Below are 16,374 nucleotides of genomic sequence, written 5' to 3' on the forward strand. Positions count from 1 at the left end.
GCCCAAGGACACAACGACACTGAAAGCTGGAGCCAGGGCTTGAACCGTCAACCCTTCAATTTCAGGACAAACTCCTACCCCTACGCCATTGTAAAGGTCTGCATTAATGCTAATACTAGTGATAGTAGTGATAAATCTAGTCTTAGTCTTCATTGGTCGGTCGGTAGGTAGGTGGATTGACTGGAATAAACAGAGTAGGTGGGGCATAGCTGCTAAAGTTGCTAAAATAGAAGACTACACAGGATTAGATTCAATTAAGGGCTCATCAACAATGGCTAAAATATTTAAATCTGACTAATATGTTTTCATCCCCATGAAAAGGTTTTAGCCTAGGACTTTTCTAGATGTATTTCATTCAAATATTTTATTAATACTGTGTACCTATTTGTGTTTAATTGAAAGGGGAATTTTCTTTTTTCCTTATTGTTGTGATAGGAGGCCCTGAGGGAGGATTCACTAGAACTTAGAGCTATTTTAGATCTGTTGATTTAATATGGGTTGATCTTCAACAATGTTGAGCTGTTGCTTTTCCTTTAGGCAAAGCTTGGTCCAACCAATCCAACAAGAAAAGCTTGAGGACTTGGTCAGGCTTTGATAAGTAGCTTGATAATTCAGCTAGTCTCTAGGTTGTGCACACATCTGTTTACATCTGTCTGCTCATCAAACATGTTGCTTGAATTCTATTTAGGCTCAAAAATGACTATCAGGGTGGACAATTGGCATATAGTACCTTATTTTATTATTATCAAATGTTTTTTTATCACCCCCCTTTATCTCTGAAAAGATTCCTCAGCATTTTCCCTATGTGGAAGAATTGTGTAGTTACGAAGATTTATCAGAGATTCAACCAGATTAAGGCTTTAAAACTTAAATTGTTTTTTTTTTTCTTGATATCAAGTTGTACACATCTTGCTTAAAAAAAACGGGAAATAATTTTTCCTTGTGCAAAACTTGATGAAAGACAGAAGGCAAAAGATAAAGGGAGAATTTTGTAGAGGTTCTCTGTTTGTCTATATCCATCCAGGGTGCAGATACTGTACATACCAACTGCTTCTGTTTTATGAGGTTTATTTGGTTTAAACCAACAGGTTCATAATGTATAAAAGTGAGTTTATGACAGTACCAGCGATATGAGCTTACACAGGCTAAAAGTATCTTAATTTTCCCAATATTGTTTCTAGGATCAGGGTCCTGTTCAAATATGTTGATTATAAATCATAAACATGACTAGAAAAGCACTCGGAGAGTGCAGACCTTCACCAAGCACCAGATTTTCCCCATATTGCGATTTTAAACTATAGCTAAACTCTTACACGATATCTATCATTACCAAATTTTAACACATTTTTTTCTTTTGCCTGAAGTGCACCTCTAGAAACAAATTCTTTAGAATCCTTTTATAGGTTTATAAATAAGGCACAGCGTGTATCTGCAGCCTCTGGTGTTTGTTCTGCTCTCACCTTCTTAATTCACTTTCTTGTTTGAGTTAAGAGAGGCTTGGCTACACTTCCTGTGTTTTTGTCTTTAGTATAATACACCTGGACTTTTTTGTGTTGAATGCTGAAGCTGTTCATCGTCACTGCTTTGTCCCTCTGGTTTAGAGGGGAACTGCTTGTTCCACCAAATCATGTTAAAGAATAATCTTTTTTATTATTCCTGCCTCTGGATTATGATCGCAATCACCACCAAATTTAATGAATTGTTCCTTGGACTGATGTCCACCTTTGGTAAAAATTTCATTTAAATCTATTTATAAGTTTTCAAGTTATCCTGCACATAGACAGACAGACAGACAGACAAAAAACACACAAACTCGACTAAAAACATAACTGGGGGACATTAAGGAAGTACCATAAAGTAGCAAGGACAACTCATTCCTTTATGCTTCCCCCGTTTGTAAATCATGTTGTTACATGACACAGCACTAGAGATTTTAAACTCTGTTTTTTTTATATATGTTAATGTATGTGTACTGTATGTTTTTGTGCGTTTTATACTTGTTCCTTGCTCTGTGAGTGTGACTTTGCTAAACGGTTACAGACAGTAGACTGTCAGCAAAGGCAAACTGGTGCAATTATTCTTATGTAGTGATTGATGACGCAGCAAGCTCTGTCTAGAGTTGAGAGTCCCCTGTAACACACACTCTTTTTAGTGATGCAGTCACACACACAAACACACACCAGTACACACATTGTCAAGAGAAGTGAAAAGGCATTCAGCAGTTACTTGTTGGAACTGTGCTTTTGTGGGTGATACATCAACATCCCCCTCAAATGCAAACACTCGTGAAGCCGACACCTTGCATAAATCACCAGAGGGGACACAGTTGGTGTGTGTGTGTGTGTCGCGGATTCCTCTCCTGTTATCCTCCTTTAGGAAGTGACCTCTATTTACCTGTCATACTTTGTTACCTACATGCACGGTTGCTGCAGTGCAGCACTGCTTCAACTTATCGCAATTCATTACAGAGCTAAAGAGACTTTTCCAAAACTTAAAAGATGATTTCATAGAAAAGCAACACGAAGAAGTAATATTAGCTTTCAAAAGCAAGGGATTGGAATTACTAGTAATAAAAAAAAGTGCAATATAATTACAGCAGTATCTTCCAATACACAGCCACTCAGTAGTATCTCGCTTTTATCAAAGTTGACAATGGCACATGCATTCAGAGAACCCCACACCTAAGCAGGTAGTCATACCCATATTTTGTGGATGCACAGCACATGTAATGAAAGAAAGGAGAGTTTTTCTGTGATGATGCATCGGCCTTCGGTAGCTGAAGAGCCTCAGAGCGGAACAGATTTGGCCTAACAGCTTTGAGGTTCAGCTGCACCCAGCTCAGCCTTTGAACTGTGCATGTGTCCAGCCTCGTGGCCCAGGGTAATTAGCATTTTTACCGGCATTCATCTTCAAAGGCAGCAGGCAAAGCAAGGAGCATCCCTCACAAACACACACACTTGCTTAAATCAAAGAGGCTCCTGTCCTCAGCTGTAAGGTCTAGTGTCGTCGTTTATAAAGCCGCAGTAGTTAAATGTTCATTGTCCTCAGGTCACGTAACAGGACCCTGGAAACAAAAGAGGGCCTCAAGGACAGTGTGACCCAAGCCGACAACACATGTGGGTGTAATAATGGTACCCTAGTGCTGGAAGGATGAATTATAGAAAACGGACGTGAACTAGTCACTAAGCTATGAACTGCTCTCTAAATTGATTCTGTCATTTTAAATGACAATAATAATTATCTGGTAATCAACATGTATTTAAAAAAAAAAAAAAATTATTCCAATGATAATATTTAGTTTTATTAAGTTCAACTAATATTAGGGCAAACAATTTTTGTTCTGAGAAACACATTTAGCCTGAGGGAGCTTATAATCTTGGAATTTCATCAGATTGTTATTACTATTTATAAAAGAGAGCATCTTCTTTTTGAAAGTTGTATCAAGAGGAAGGTGTGCAATATTCTTTATTATTCTCTTCTGAACAAATTTCCTGTGAAATTTAAATTAAATGCAATTTTTTTCCAATGTTTCTAATGTACCCCTCCATGTCAACGCATTAATTCGCCCTCCCTTAGTCCCTGTGAGAATAATTCATTAACCAGATGCAGAAAGTCATACAATTCCAGCACAGTTATAGAAGAAACAGATATTTGAAAAAAAAAAATCTTAGGTTTGATTATGTTTAATCAAGATTTAAGTGTTTTAGTCAGAAAATTTGAAACCCATAATTTTTTTCCCTTAATACTTTTTTCTCCTTTTTATCTAAATTACCATCATATATTTTTCAACATTGTAGTTTTAGGATAACACTCAAATATCCACTTTTGTCAAAAGCTTGAGCATGGGGTTACAACAAGTGTATCAGTATCGGGCGGGGCCCCGATACTGCACTAAAATGGTGGTATCAGTATCGGAGAGTACCAACAAATAGGGCACCGATACCATTTTGACAGCCAAAAGTTTATTCAACTATAAAAAGTTCTACTGGATTCACTTTGTATTAGTATTTTTCCTGCTTCACAAAGGTAGGCAGCAGCTTGACAAAGCCATGATGGCAATTATTTTACATCCAAGTAGTATGAAGTTCTTCGTAAAAACACACACACATCGATTTCAAACAGATGGTATCGGCCAATACTGCACAGCCAGGTATCGGGTATCAGGGCCAAAAAATGGTATGGGCGCAACACTAATTACAACAGTCATCAAAATACAGATTATGAAAGCGACTGGGTTTCAAATAATTGCTGGGATGCAATATTTTATTGGAAATCCAAGTACAATGCATCTACTCTCTGCCTGGCACTAGCTGGTTTCTAGTTTACTCTCATGGACACAAGTGAGGGTAATAGCTGCCAAACCTTGCAAGCTGAAATGACAAAATGGAAAAAAAAAATAATTTGCTGGTTAGTCATTATCAATGTTATCATGGTAATGTTCAGAAGTAGCATTTTAATTTTTAAACAGTATTTTCCTGCTATTTGCATAAAGGGATATTGAGATTTTTTACAAAGGAGGTTTGGTAAATCTTGATGTTGCAAGAGATAATAGTGTAAAAACAGGAAATCAACCATATTACTATAGACAAAAAAAAGATAGAAAGCAGTAGAAAGAATATCATATATATATATATATATATATATATATATATATATATATATATATATATATATATATATATATATATATATATATATATATATATATATATATATATATGTTTATATTTATAATTTATACAAACATAACTATGAAATTCTTACTGTAAAGAAATAGGGAGGCTGTCAAATTTTTATGTTGATGACCAAAGAAATGGTTTGAAGAAAAAGAGGAACTTCTTGTGCCAAAAAATCTGATGTAAACTGATGAAGGAGATCTTACTTTGTAAGTATGTCTCTAACACACACACATCTGTCATGTCATTTTGTCAGGGCGGCTTGTGTGTGTTGACAGTGATCTGAATTCATGCTTTATTCAGCAGTATTGGATTTCCCTCCTGTCAGTCCGAGAGGCTATGAAGAAGTTAGGTTGATAGCCAAGACTGGACACACCATTATTCACCACCTACCTTAATCTGGATTCAGAATCAAACTCAAGGACAAAGAGACAGAGACTTAACCCATAAACACACTCTCAAGAATACATTGTTTAATGCTCTGTGTTCAGCATGCAACCGCAGACATGCGCCCGCCCACAGTGAAGTACCCTGCATTAATTAAGCAGCAGCGGAATGAGAACACGAACCGCTAAAATGCACAGAGAGGTAGGTTTCTACACAGCCACATACGTGACCAACATAAAATTAACAGCACCTTTAGTTAAATACATGAATGTTAGGAGAAATGTACTTTGAAAAAAAAAAGAAGAAAAATAAGATATTCAAACTCCAAAGACCTTATTTAAAAATATCAACCAAAACAAACAAAATTTAAAAAAGTTTTTCTTTGTTAAGTTTTTTGGTTTTCTCAAAAACTTAAATCAGCGTACAGAATGATGTTCCATAGATAATTTGTATTCTATTACTAAGCGTGAATGTACCTCTTTGCACTTTACCCCTAATTTGTTTAAAAATATTGCCGTCTTTCAGAACAATCCTCTCCATTCACTACTGTAATTTGAATATTTTAATATAAAAAATATATTGTGAATTTAAAAAATAAACTGCGAAAAGATGTGGACAAAATCCTAGGTTTATATCCTACTGGCCATCTATAAAAAATAGAAATTCCACTTCTATATGTATACAGTAATTTGTTGACAATTTAGTTTTGGGAGGTATGATGACAAATAATAGTTTAGTACTTCAGTCAAAGGAACTTCTGTATTGTCTGCCATGCTCTGGCCACATCTTGTAACCATGTGTATTATTTGTAAAAGTACATTTTGAATTGTGGAGCTGACAAGATAAAACTTTGACAGAGCCCAGCCTAGATCCTCTGTGTCCATCTTTATGGCTGTGTTACAGTGTGTTGTTTGGTCATGTAGGCCTAGTTGTAGCATTGGGAGGTAGACCAACCCTCCTACATGCCACCTTGGCCCTTGTAAACAGAAGAAAAGATGGCCCTGGCCCATTTGGAAGCATCTTGTGGAAAAGGAAAATTGAACCCATGAAGATCCCTCATTAGCTTTCCATGGCTTCTCTGACATTTTGTGCATTTATAAAAACAAATGTTTTGGAACAAAAATGTTTTTTGACATCTAAGCTTTGTGTCTTTTTCAGCTGTCATAAAATAACTCTTGGATTACGGCAGAAAATTTTATGATTTTCAAATATTTCTTTTAAAGCTACAGTGTGTAATAATTACAGGGATATACAGTCAGAAATGTAATATATTATACATAACTATGTTATTTTATCCTCATCTACGAGCTCAGCCTCTTAACGTTAATATTTGCGTTGCCTTAGAATTCGTTATTTATAATTACATAGGAGCGGGTCTCGCAGCCATGGAGGCAGACATCTTTGCGCTACTAGTGATTGCGAGATCGCCAAAATGTCACAACGATGTAGAAAACATAACGGGTGTATTTATTATCTTAAGTCTACATGAAATCTATACCCTACACAGACTAATGAAATACTATCTGTAAAATTATCTATTTAAACAAACCTCATCACTTGAGAAGGTAGGTGATGCGGACGTCGTGGAAGACATTTTGTCCCGTAACGCTCGCCGTACTGTTGGGGGGGGAGAAGCGGTGGGGGGGAAGATGTTCATGTTGCTGCAGTCTGCAGTCTGACCGCTAGATGTCGCTAAAAGTTACACACTGTAGCTTTAAAGAAAATAAAAAGAGACCAACAACTAAACCTGCTTCACAGCACTAAAGCTTACAATAGATGTTGGAGATACATTTCCCTGCTACTCCTCAGTCAGTCAGTCAATCAGTTTCTGCAGCAACTTAAATAATTATCTTGCATGATTTTTATGTATGAACTCATACGTAGTTCTGTTGGATAATAAACCAAATTGTTGTTTTGATATGATTTGTCAATCATCTAAACTGCTGTTCACATAAATAAAACCACATGCTGTCTTTGAATAGAATGTAAAACTTTTTTGCAGATGCAATGATTTGACTTAGCATTAACTATGACATTAACCAAGCACACAGTTTGGAAATAACCCTTTCTGAGCCACAAAAGATCCGAATGCAAATTTTTTAAAATAATTAAACAGATTTTACATGGGTTATTTTTAAAATCCTGTTTTCTTACTGTAATTAATCTGTATTATTGTACCTAGCACAAATAGGACATATAATCCGAAGTGAAATCTTCTATTTGTTAAGTTTTCTTAACATTTAACAACACTAGAAATTTATAAATAGAAAATATTTTGAGTAAAAAACATATAATGAACAAACTATTGAAACTACACCCTGAGCCATTTGCTTCATTGCTGTTCCTGACTAATGTAATGATAAGCTATGTATAGATGACCCATCCATTGATTGTAGGAACAGTAATTTTCTATTCATGAATTCTCATACTGTACATACCAGTGTCCCCAGTGGCAGACTGGTTAACAACCTGTTGGTGAAAGGGCACTGCAACCCTTGGCCTCGAGGGACAGGAAACCAGTAGGTGAGGAAGAACAGAGGGGGATGCACAGCCTGCTGACTGGGACGCATTGAACTGGAGCTGCAGCAGTGGGAACATCAGTCACATCAGTCACCAAAAGAATCAACCTTTGATCATTCAGATCCTCTGGTCTTGGCCTTTCTTCATCTCCAGGTGGTTATGTACTGGAGCAACAACTGCTAGCAGGGAAAATGTATGGATCAGATAAACATAAAAAAAAAACAAAGTATCTTCAGTTGAATTTTGTTTAACTGTTCTTAAAGGTTTGATCTTTTTATTTAAAGGTGACCCAAGCATAGTAGATAGTTGACTGGATTAGAATAAGAATTTTATGAAAAAAAAAAAAAAAAAAAAAAAAAAAAGGGGAAAGGTTTCTTGTATTTAGGATTATTAATAGTATTTTCTTTTATCTAAATATGTACTGTGCAATTATGATCATATGCGCTTTGTTAGGCAAACATCTACCCCTTGTTTTTTACCCTGGATTAATTTTTCAGACATATTAATGTAATCCTTAAGTTGAGGTAATTCATAGAACACCTATAAAAACCTATGCAAACATATATCTTTCTCTCTGTCTGTTTTTTTGGATGCTTTTTTCCCCTGCAGTCTTGAGTTTAAAGTTCAAATCTCTATATTTTACTGACGTGTTAAACCCATATGGCCTGGTGTCCCCAAGCTGGATTAAATTTTAATAATTTAAAAACAAGCTCACATTCTGACATCGCATTTGGAAAGTTAAGGTCAGTGCATGCAGAGAATCTGCATATGGTACCAAGACAATAAGTAAAAGCAATATGCTGCTGCAGGATTTGAGTTTACACATGGGCTTACACATGAGTTCAGTAAAAATGTGTAAGCCCAGGTTTAGCTGTAAACTAGCTGTAAACCTTATTGCATTGGCTACGTTACTGAAAACATAAAGATGCCATGTTGGGCCGTCACTTTCTTGAAGCCGAGTGTTGTTCTCTGCTGTAAATAAACAAGGTAGATATGCGTTAGTGTGATAGGAGTAATAAAGATTTCTCTCTCTGTTCAGCTTCGTATTGGGCTGTTGATCTTTCCGTGTTGACACAAGGAGGCTTCTTAGAGCGCAGCAGCATTTAGCTGGGGTGCACTTGTCAAAGTACTGATAATCTGTATGCAAGGACGTATTACCTCTCAGTATAATATTAAATTGTAATATGTTTAAAAGCAGTTACACACTTTTACATTTCAGACTTTTTTTAATAGCTACAGTGTGCAATCACATTAAAGAATAAGTACTAAATCACTCCTCAGGAACTCAGTACACATAGAGGACGTACTATATGGTGCAGCTGAGGATGACCAGACAGCTGTGAAGTACAGAGTATAAAAACAGACCAACTGACAGACAGTATAAATCATATGACGGATAGATTTAACTATAATAGACTAAATAGCCCCATTGCCTGTACAGCATTTGTTAAAAATTGATTTCAGCACAGCAACACATTACATTCAACTGATTTTTGACTTATGTAATGTGATCCTTCTCTTATGATGTATCCTTTATGTCAAGTTTAAGCGAGCTCTGGTTTTGCTGTAGTTCAGGGGAAATAGTAAAGCTACAGTTCTGTAAATCTCCCTGATTTTGTTTAAACCTGGCAGCCAGATTATTAATGGAGGAATTTAGTTTTAGTTTGTTTTGGTTTTAGATTTTTGGCTACTACCTGCATTTTGCTTTAGCCGGTCATGAAAACAATTTACATAACTACAGATGCCATGAGAAACCACAACAATTGATACTTTTTTGCTCTTTCTGTTCTTGTTTTAAAGAAGAAATACTAGATTTTGTCAAAATAGATGTGATAGCAGGAAGTAAGCGTATGTCCTCCTGCGATGGTACATCTATTTTGGTTTGGCAGCTCTCGTCAAGCATACTTTGTTTACAGGATATCGGGTTGGTCTTGTACGATTATATGTAGATGGAGAGGTACAAGATGGATTCTTGTTATTTTGTGAATGCAGGAATACTGCAAGAATTCAATTTTCAGGCAAGCTATACTTTTTTGTCTGAGGGCTAATGATAGATACATGTTTTGTTAAAAAAAAAAGTACTTTTTGTTTGTCTGTATTTTCTTTGTTGATACCATAATCATAGTTTTTATACAACCAAGCCCGATTTTGCTTCCAAAATCAGCAGAAAAGATGCAGAAACTTTTAAGGTTTTTCTACCTCCTGCTGAGACAGAAAAAAAGGAATAACACCGGAAAACTAGAGTCAGGTTATTCAAACTCCTAACAGAGTGAGAGGCTTGCCTTTGTGTGCGGTGTCCCCTGCTGAGCTGCTGGGACACCTCACAGCTCCATATCTCAAACACGGCATCTTTCTTTCACTGTAACTGTGGTTTGGGTGAAATCAACTGGTGCATTGTGTCTGAGAGGGTTGGATCTTGATAGCAGCACATGTCTGGTCTGAATCCTTTGTTGATCTCATCCTCCGTTTCTATCACTTCACTAGTTTCCACTAAAGCTCATATCCCGAGCTCTATCTCTCCCTGTGCCTCAGCCACTTTTCTTCCATGACAAGAATGCTGCAGTTAACCTTTCTTTTTTTTAAATCCATATCTTTTTTTTCTCAGTCAAATTGAAAGCCTTGAGCTTTACTGTAGTAAATAAAGGCAAAGTCATGTTACAGCACTATAAAAAAAGAGGAAAAAACTGCTGGGAGGCCTTACTTTGGGAGGCTGTCAGTAAAAAGCATGACTACAGCATATACCCTGCATATTGTAAAACATCCTGCCTCTCTCATTTGTCTATTTGCAAAGGGGCACGTGTCTTGAGGGATTTCCTCTGTCATGAATGAAGGGTTGTTCCTGTTCAGCAGTGCTTGCCTCCCCTGGGCCTTAAATTGGAGATATGGGACAGATAAGACGGATGGATGTGGTGATATAATAATGCCAGCAGAAGGTCATTTAATAAAAAATGATGACCAGCTGAAGCCAAGAGAATGCCTTCTGTTACAAGTTGTGAAACATGTGTGGACTTGTAGAAACCTAAAATAGTCCTTTGGTTTTAAACTTTCTGTTTACTCTAGTTGTTTGAAGCTGATATTTTCTTTGAAAGAGCTCATGCTCTAAGATTGGTGTTCCACATACTGCCCCCAGACTGACAACGGTTAAGCACGGCTCCCTAAACTAGTCCTGGCATTTAAAATGTCAGTACAAGTGAGGGTCATTATAAATTTAAAGCTCCTGATCTGCACATGATTTTTTTCTTCTTACAGTTCATTTAAAAATAGACAAACTAGGAACATTGCAATTTTCAGAAATGTAGTTTTCTGCCCTTTTGCACCTTGTTTCTTTCCATCTGTACCATTCCCTTATTTGAGGTCAGGTTTTGACAGGAAGAGGGGTGAAATCCAGCCCCGGGGTCCCAAAATATACTCAGATCAAAAAGGAAAAAGTTTCTCCTCTAAGTTTGTCCTTTGCTCTCCTACTTTCGAGACATGCCAGACCTCCAAAGGAAGATGCTTAAAGATGCCCAAACCACCTCAACTGATTTCTTTAAAAGCGAAGAGGAGCTAAAAAGGATAGATTACATCTACGTAATCTCGCCTTCATCCTGGATTTTTAGAAACTCTGTAAGTATAGAATGGGTGAAATGAAAAGTATATATGAATAGTTGAACTTCAGTTTTTTAGCCGATTTAATGTATTAAGAATGCCAAATGTTTCTTTTTTAAGTGGACTTTTTTGTCCAAAAACCTAATCTTCTCTGCCTCCTGACTTTATTGATATTAATATTATATAAATATTAATAATATATAAACTTCCAGCCACAATGCCGAATCACAAATCGTTTTGTCCTGTTTGCCCTTAACAGCTCTCTCTTGCCATACTTAAATGTTTAATTAGTAGACAGGGAGAAAAAGAAAAACACTTTCAGGATTCAAGAATGATTGATTATAAAAATGTTCAACTTTGAATTAAAAATGTTTTGTTAAAAATTTCAGTTCAGCAGATTTTTAGTCTAATTTAGAACTACTCTTTTGAGAGACATGTTTGGGGACTAGAAAAAGGAAGCATCTTAAGGTTCACTTCCTGTTTGGATTAACTGAGTGTGCAACTGAGTGTGCAGCTGTTCAGAGGATCTCCATCTGAAGTTAAGTTATTTTCTCTGTGATATCTCTGTATCTAAGTAACTCTAACTGACTACTTTAAAACATAGCACCTTCTGCTGCACTTTTCTACTGAGCACTTGTCAGTTTCACACGGTTTTATTTCTGATAGCAAGAAGTAGCTAGCCTAGGCTAGCGCTAGCTTAGCATTGCTATGGCTTCTCTCTCTCCCTCCCTTGACTCTTTTCCAACTCTTCCTTCTTCCTCTCCTCTCTCCTGCTCTCTGTGTCAGATGTTCAGTTATTCCTCTGCCTCCTTTAGTGATAATGGGATGTGTAATAAGTGTAGTATTTTTGTAGCTTTGGAGGCGAGGGTGTCAGAGTTAGAATCCAGGCTTCAGGCTGTTGAAGTAGGCCCCCCACGTAGCTGTCCTCCAAAAGTGCCTGAGCAGCCAGGCGATTGGGTAACTGTACGCAGAAAGCGTAGTCGTGGATCTCTGCCCACTGGTCACCACCAACCCGTTCACGTTTCTAACCGGTTTTCCCCACTCAGTGACACACCCACTGAGAAGCCCACTCTGGTGATTGGCAGCTCCATAGTCAGAAACGTGGCATTAGAGACACCAGGGACCATAGTCAAATGTTTGCCGGGGGCCAGAACGGGCGACATCAAATCCTACCTGAAACTACTGGCTAAGGATAAGGTTAAATACAGTAAGATTGTTATTCACGCTGGTGGTAATGACACCCGGTTACGCCGATCGGAGGTCACTAAAATTAGTGTTGCTTCGGTGTGTAAGTTTGCCAAAAAAATGTCGGACTCCGTAATTTTCTCTGGTCCCCTCCCTGATCTGACCAGTGATGACATGTTTAGCCGCATGTCGTCATTCAATCGCTGGTTGTCTAGGTGGTGCCCTGAAAACAACGTGGGCTACATTAATAATTGGCAATCCTTTTGGGGAAAGCCTGGTCTGATTCGGAGAGACGGCATCCATCCCACTTTGGATGGTGGAGCTCTTCTTTCTAGGAATCTGGCCACATTTATTAGTCCTCCAAAACCCTGACCACCCAGGGTGCAGACCAGGAAGCAGAGTTGTAGTTTAACACACATCTCTGCAGCTTCTCTACTGTTACCCACTCTTTACTCCATCCAGACAGTGTCTTGCCCACGACCAAAATCTAATAAATTAGCAAAGATTCCCAAAAGAGTAAATCATGATAATCTAATTAAAATCAAAATAACTCCAATTGGGGAAAAAGTTAAAACAATTAAATGCGGTCTGTTTAACATAAGATCGCTTTCCTCTAAAAGTCTACTAGTTAATGACTTGATTTGTGATAATCACATTGACTTGTTTTGCCTTACAGAAACCTGGCTGCAGCAAGAGGATTATGTGAGCATAAATGAGGCAACTCCTTCAAGCTATTTAAATTTTCACATCCCCAGAAGTTCTGGGCGAGGAGGAGGAGTAGCAACAATCTTCGAGTCTGACTTACTGATTACTCCCAAAACAATTAATTCCTACAACTCTTTTGAACATTTAACCCTTAATTTCCCTGATCCAAATTTCAAGGCAAGAAAACCTCTTCTTTTTGTAACTTTGTATCGTCCACCAGGTCCTTACTCTGAATTTTTAGATGAGTTTTCAGAGTTCCTTTCTGATTTGGTATTAAATACTGACAGGGTCATCATAGTGGGAGATTTTAACATCCATGCTGACATTGAAGGCGATAGCTTAAGAGCAGCCTTTAATGCTATCTTAGACACTATTGGCTTTGTTCAAAATGTGAATAGTCCCACGCATTCTCATCTTCATACTTTGGATCTTGTGCTGACATACGGCATAGAATGTGAAGAAATAACAGTATTTCCTCACAACCCTGTCCTCTCTGACCACTTTCTAATAACCTTCAGGATTACTTTAACAGAGTTCTCCTCCCCCAAAAGAAGGTTCAATTTTAGTAGATCTTTATCAGATAGTGCAGTTATAAATTTTAAAGAATCTGCTTCACTTTCTCTCTGCTCTGTGTCACTGAGCAGTGCTGCAGAGTGCAAAAGCTTAGCTTATTCCCCTTCACAGGTTGATGATTTTGTTGAGGGGGTTGCTAGTTCTCTGCGTATTGCCTTAGACAACGCAGCTCCTTTGAAAATGAAAACCGTTAAAAATAGAAAGCTTGCTCCTTGGTTTAATGCAGAGCTGCGTACTTTGAAGCAAAATGCTAGGAAACTGGAGAGAAAATATCGCTCCACAGGCCTGCGAGAGTCCTTCCTAGTCTGGAAAAATGGTTTACTGTTGTATAAGAGGACCCTTTGTAAAGCAAGAGCAGCATACTTCTCCTCATTAATAGAGGAGAATAAGAATAATCCTAGATTTCTTTTTAATACAGTTGCCAAACTCACCCAGAGCCATAGCTCTGTTGAACCGTCCATTCCACCTGCTCTTAGCAGCAATGATTTTATGGGATTCTTTATAAATAAGATTGATCTTATTAAAAATAAGATCATAAGCACTCCTCTATCCGCGATTGTACCTGAGGTAGTCATGGAATCTGAACCGGGTTTAGACTGCTTTGATCCAGTTGAACTCTCTGAATTAGCAAAATTATTGTCTTCATCTAAGCCTTCAACTTGTATGTTAGATCCAGTTCCAACCAGGTTATTTAAGGAGGTATTCCCTTTGATCTCCTCCTCCATTTTAGATGTGATTAATCTATCTCTGTTACAGGGATATGTACCTAAAGCTTTTAAGATTGCTGTAATTAAACCTCTGCTTAAGAAACCGTCTCTTGACCCAGATGACTTGGTCAATTATAGACCTATATCCAATCTTCCTTTCTTATCCAAAATTCTTGAGAAAGTAGTTGCCAAACAAGTTTGCGATCACTTCCACCATAATGAACTTTTTGAAGAGTTTCAGTCTGGCTTTAGAGCTCATCATAGCACTGAAACAGCTCTGGTGAAAGTCACTAATGATATTCTCATGGCCTCAGATAATGGACTTGTATCTCTGCTCGTCCTGTTGGATCTTAGTGCTGCATTTGATACAGTTGACCATAATATTCTTTTAGAAAGACTTGAATATTTTGTTGGAATTAAAGGAACAGCACTAGACTGGTTTAAATCTTATCTATCTGATCGAATTCAGTTTGTTCATGTTAATGATAGATCTTCAACACGCTCAAAGGTTACCTGTGGAGTACCACAGGGATCAGTGCTAGGACCAATTCTCTTTACTTTATACATGCTCCCAATTGGTAGAATTATTAGACAGCATGGGATTAATTTCCACTGTTATGCTGATGATACCCAGCTATATCTGTCTATAAATCCAGATGAAGCTAACCCATTACATAGATTACAGGCATGTCTTGAAGACATAAAAACCTGGATGACTCTTAATTTTCTGCTTCTGAATGCAGACAAAACAGAAGTTATAGTCTTTGGACCAGAGTCTCTGAAAAAGAAACTGATTAGCCAGTCACTTCATTTGGATGGGATTAAACTGATTTCAGATAATAAAGTAAAAAATCTTGGTGTTATTTTTGATCAGGACCTGTCATTTAAATCCCATATCAAAGAGGTTTCTAGAATTTCCTTCTTTCATCTGAGGAACATTGCAAAAATTAGAAATATCCTGTCCAGGGGTGATGCTGAGAAACTAGTCCATGCATTTGTTACTTCAAGGCTGGACTATTGTAATTCTTTACTATCAGGAAGTCCACAAACTGTAGTTAAAAGCCTTCAGCTGATCCAAAATGCTGCAGCCAGAGTTCTAATGAAAATTAAAAAGAGAGATCATATCTCGCCTATCCTGGCTTCTCTTCATTGGCTTCCTGTTAAATCAAGAATAGAATTTAAAATCCTCCTTCTCACATATAAAGCCTTAAATGGCCAAGCTCCATCTTATATCAGAGATCTGATTGTTCCTTATGTTCCTAACAGAGCACTTCGCTCTCAATCTGCAGGTTTACTAGTGGTTCCTAGAATTTCTAAAAGTAGAATGGGAGGCAGATCTTTTAGTTATCAGGCTCCTCTCCTGTGGAACCAACTAACAGTTTTAGTCCGTGAGGCAGACACCCTGTCTACTTTTAAGGCTAGGCTTAAAACTTTCATTTTTGATAAAGCTTATAGTTAGGGTGGCTCAGGTTATCCTGAGCTATCTCTATAGTTATGCTGCTATAGGCTTAGACTTTTGGAGGACATAGGGACCCCCATTTCATCATTCTGCTTCATTCTCTCTCTGTTCTCCTATTCTGCAGAATCTGTTAGTTCAATCTCTAACCTTCTGCTCTCTCTGCTTTTTCTCAGAGTAGCTTTGCCTCGTCTGTTCCTGTTTGGCTGTGACGTCATCCTGGAAAAAAACATCAGCTGTGCTGCTTCTATCAACACCCTTGTTAATAGATGTTGGAGATCGGCCTGTTTTCCAGTGTGGTCCTGTTTCTCTGACCGTGACTGAGTGGATGTGCTCTCTTCGTCCTCTGGCATGGGAGCTGCCTTGGAGCTCGTCTGCCTGGCTGTGTGTTTCCTGGACGGGGCCGCCTTTTACAGCTGCTTTTTGTATCTCTGCTTCTGTCTCCTTGAACCCCAGTCGGCCTCGGCAGATGGCCGCTCACACTGAGCCTGGTTCTGCTGGAGGTTTCTTCCTGTTAAAAGGGAGTTTTTCCTCTCCACTGTCGCTACAAGCATGCTTAGTGTGGGGGATTGTATTT

The 16,374-nt window shown here is 37.8% G+C and overlaps 1 protein-coding gene across 3 annotated transcripts in view; it reads left to right on the forward strand.

The window, feature by feature from the left end:
• slc12a5a (solute carrier family 12 member 5a) overlaps positions 1-16,374 on the forward strand; it is a 215,841-nt gene that overhangs the window by 115,069 nt on the left and 84,398 nt on the right. The window lies entirely within an intron of this gene.

The sequence above is a fragment of the Cyprinodon tularosa genome, unplaced genomic scaffold, assembly GCF_016077235.1.
Source record: "Cyprinodon tularosa strain WSP-4 unplaced genomic scaffold, ASM1607723v1 ctg759, whole genome shotgun sequence".
Taxonomy (NCBI): Eukaryota; Metazoa; Chordata; class Actinopteri; order Cyprinodontiformes; family Cyprinodontidae; genus Cyprinodon; species Cyprinodon tularosa.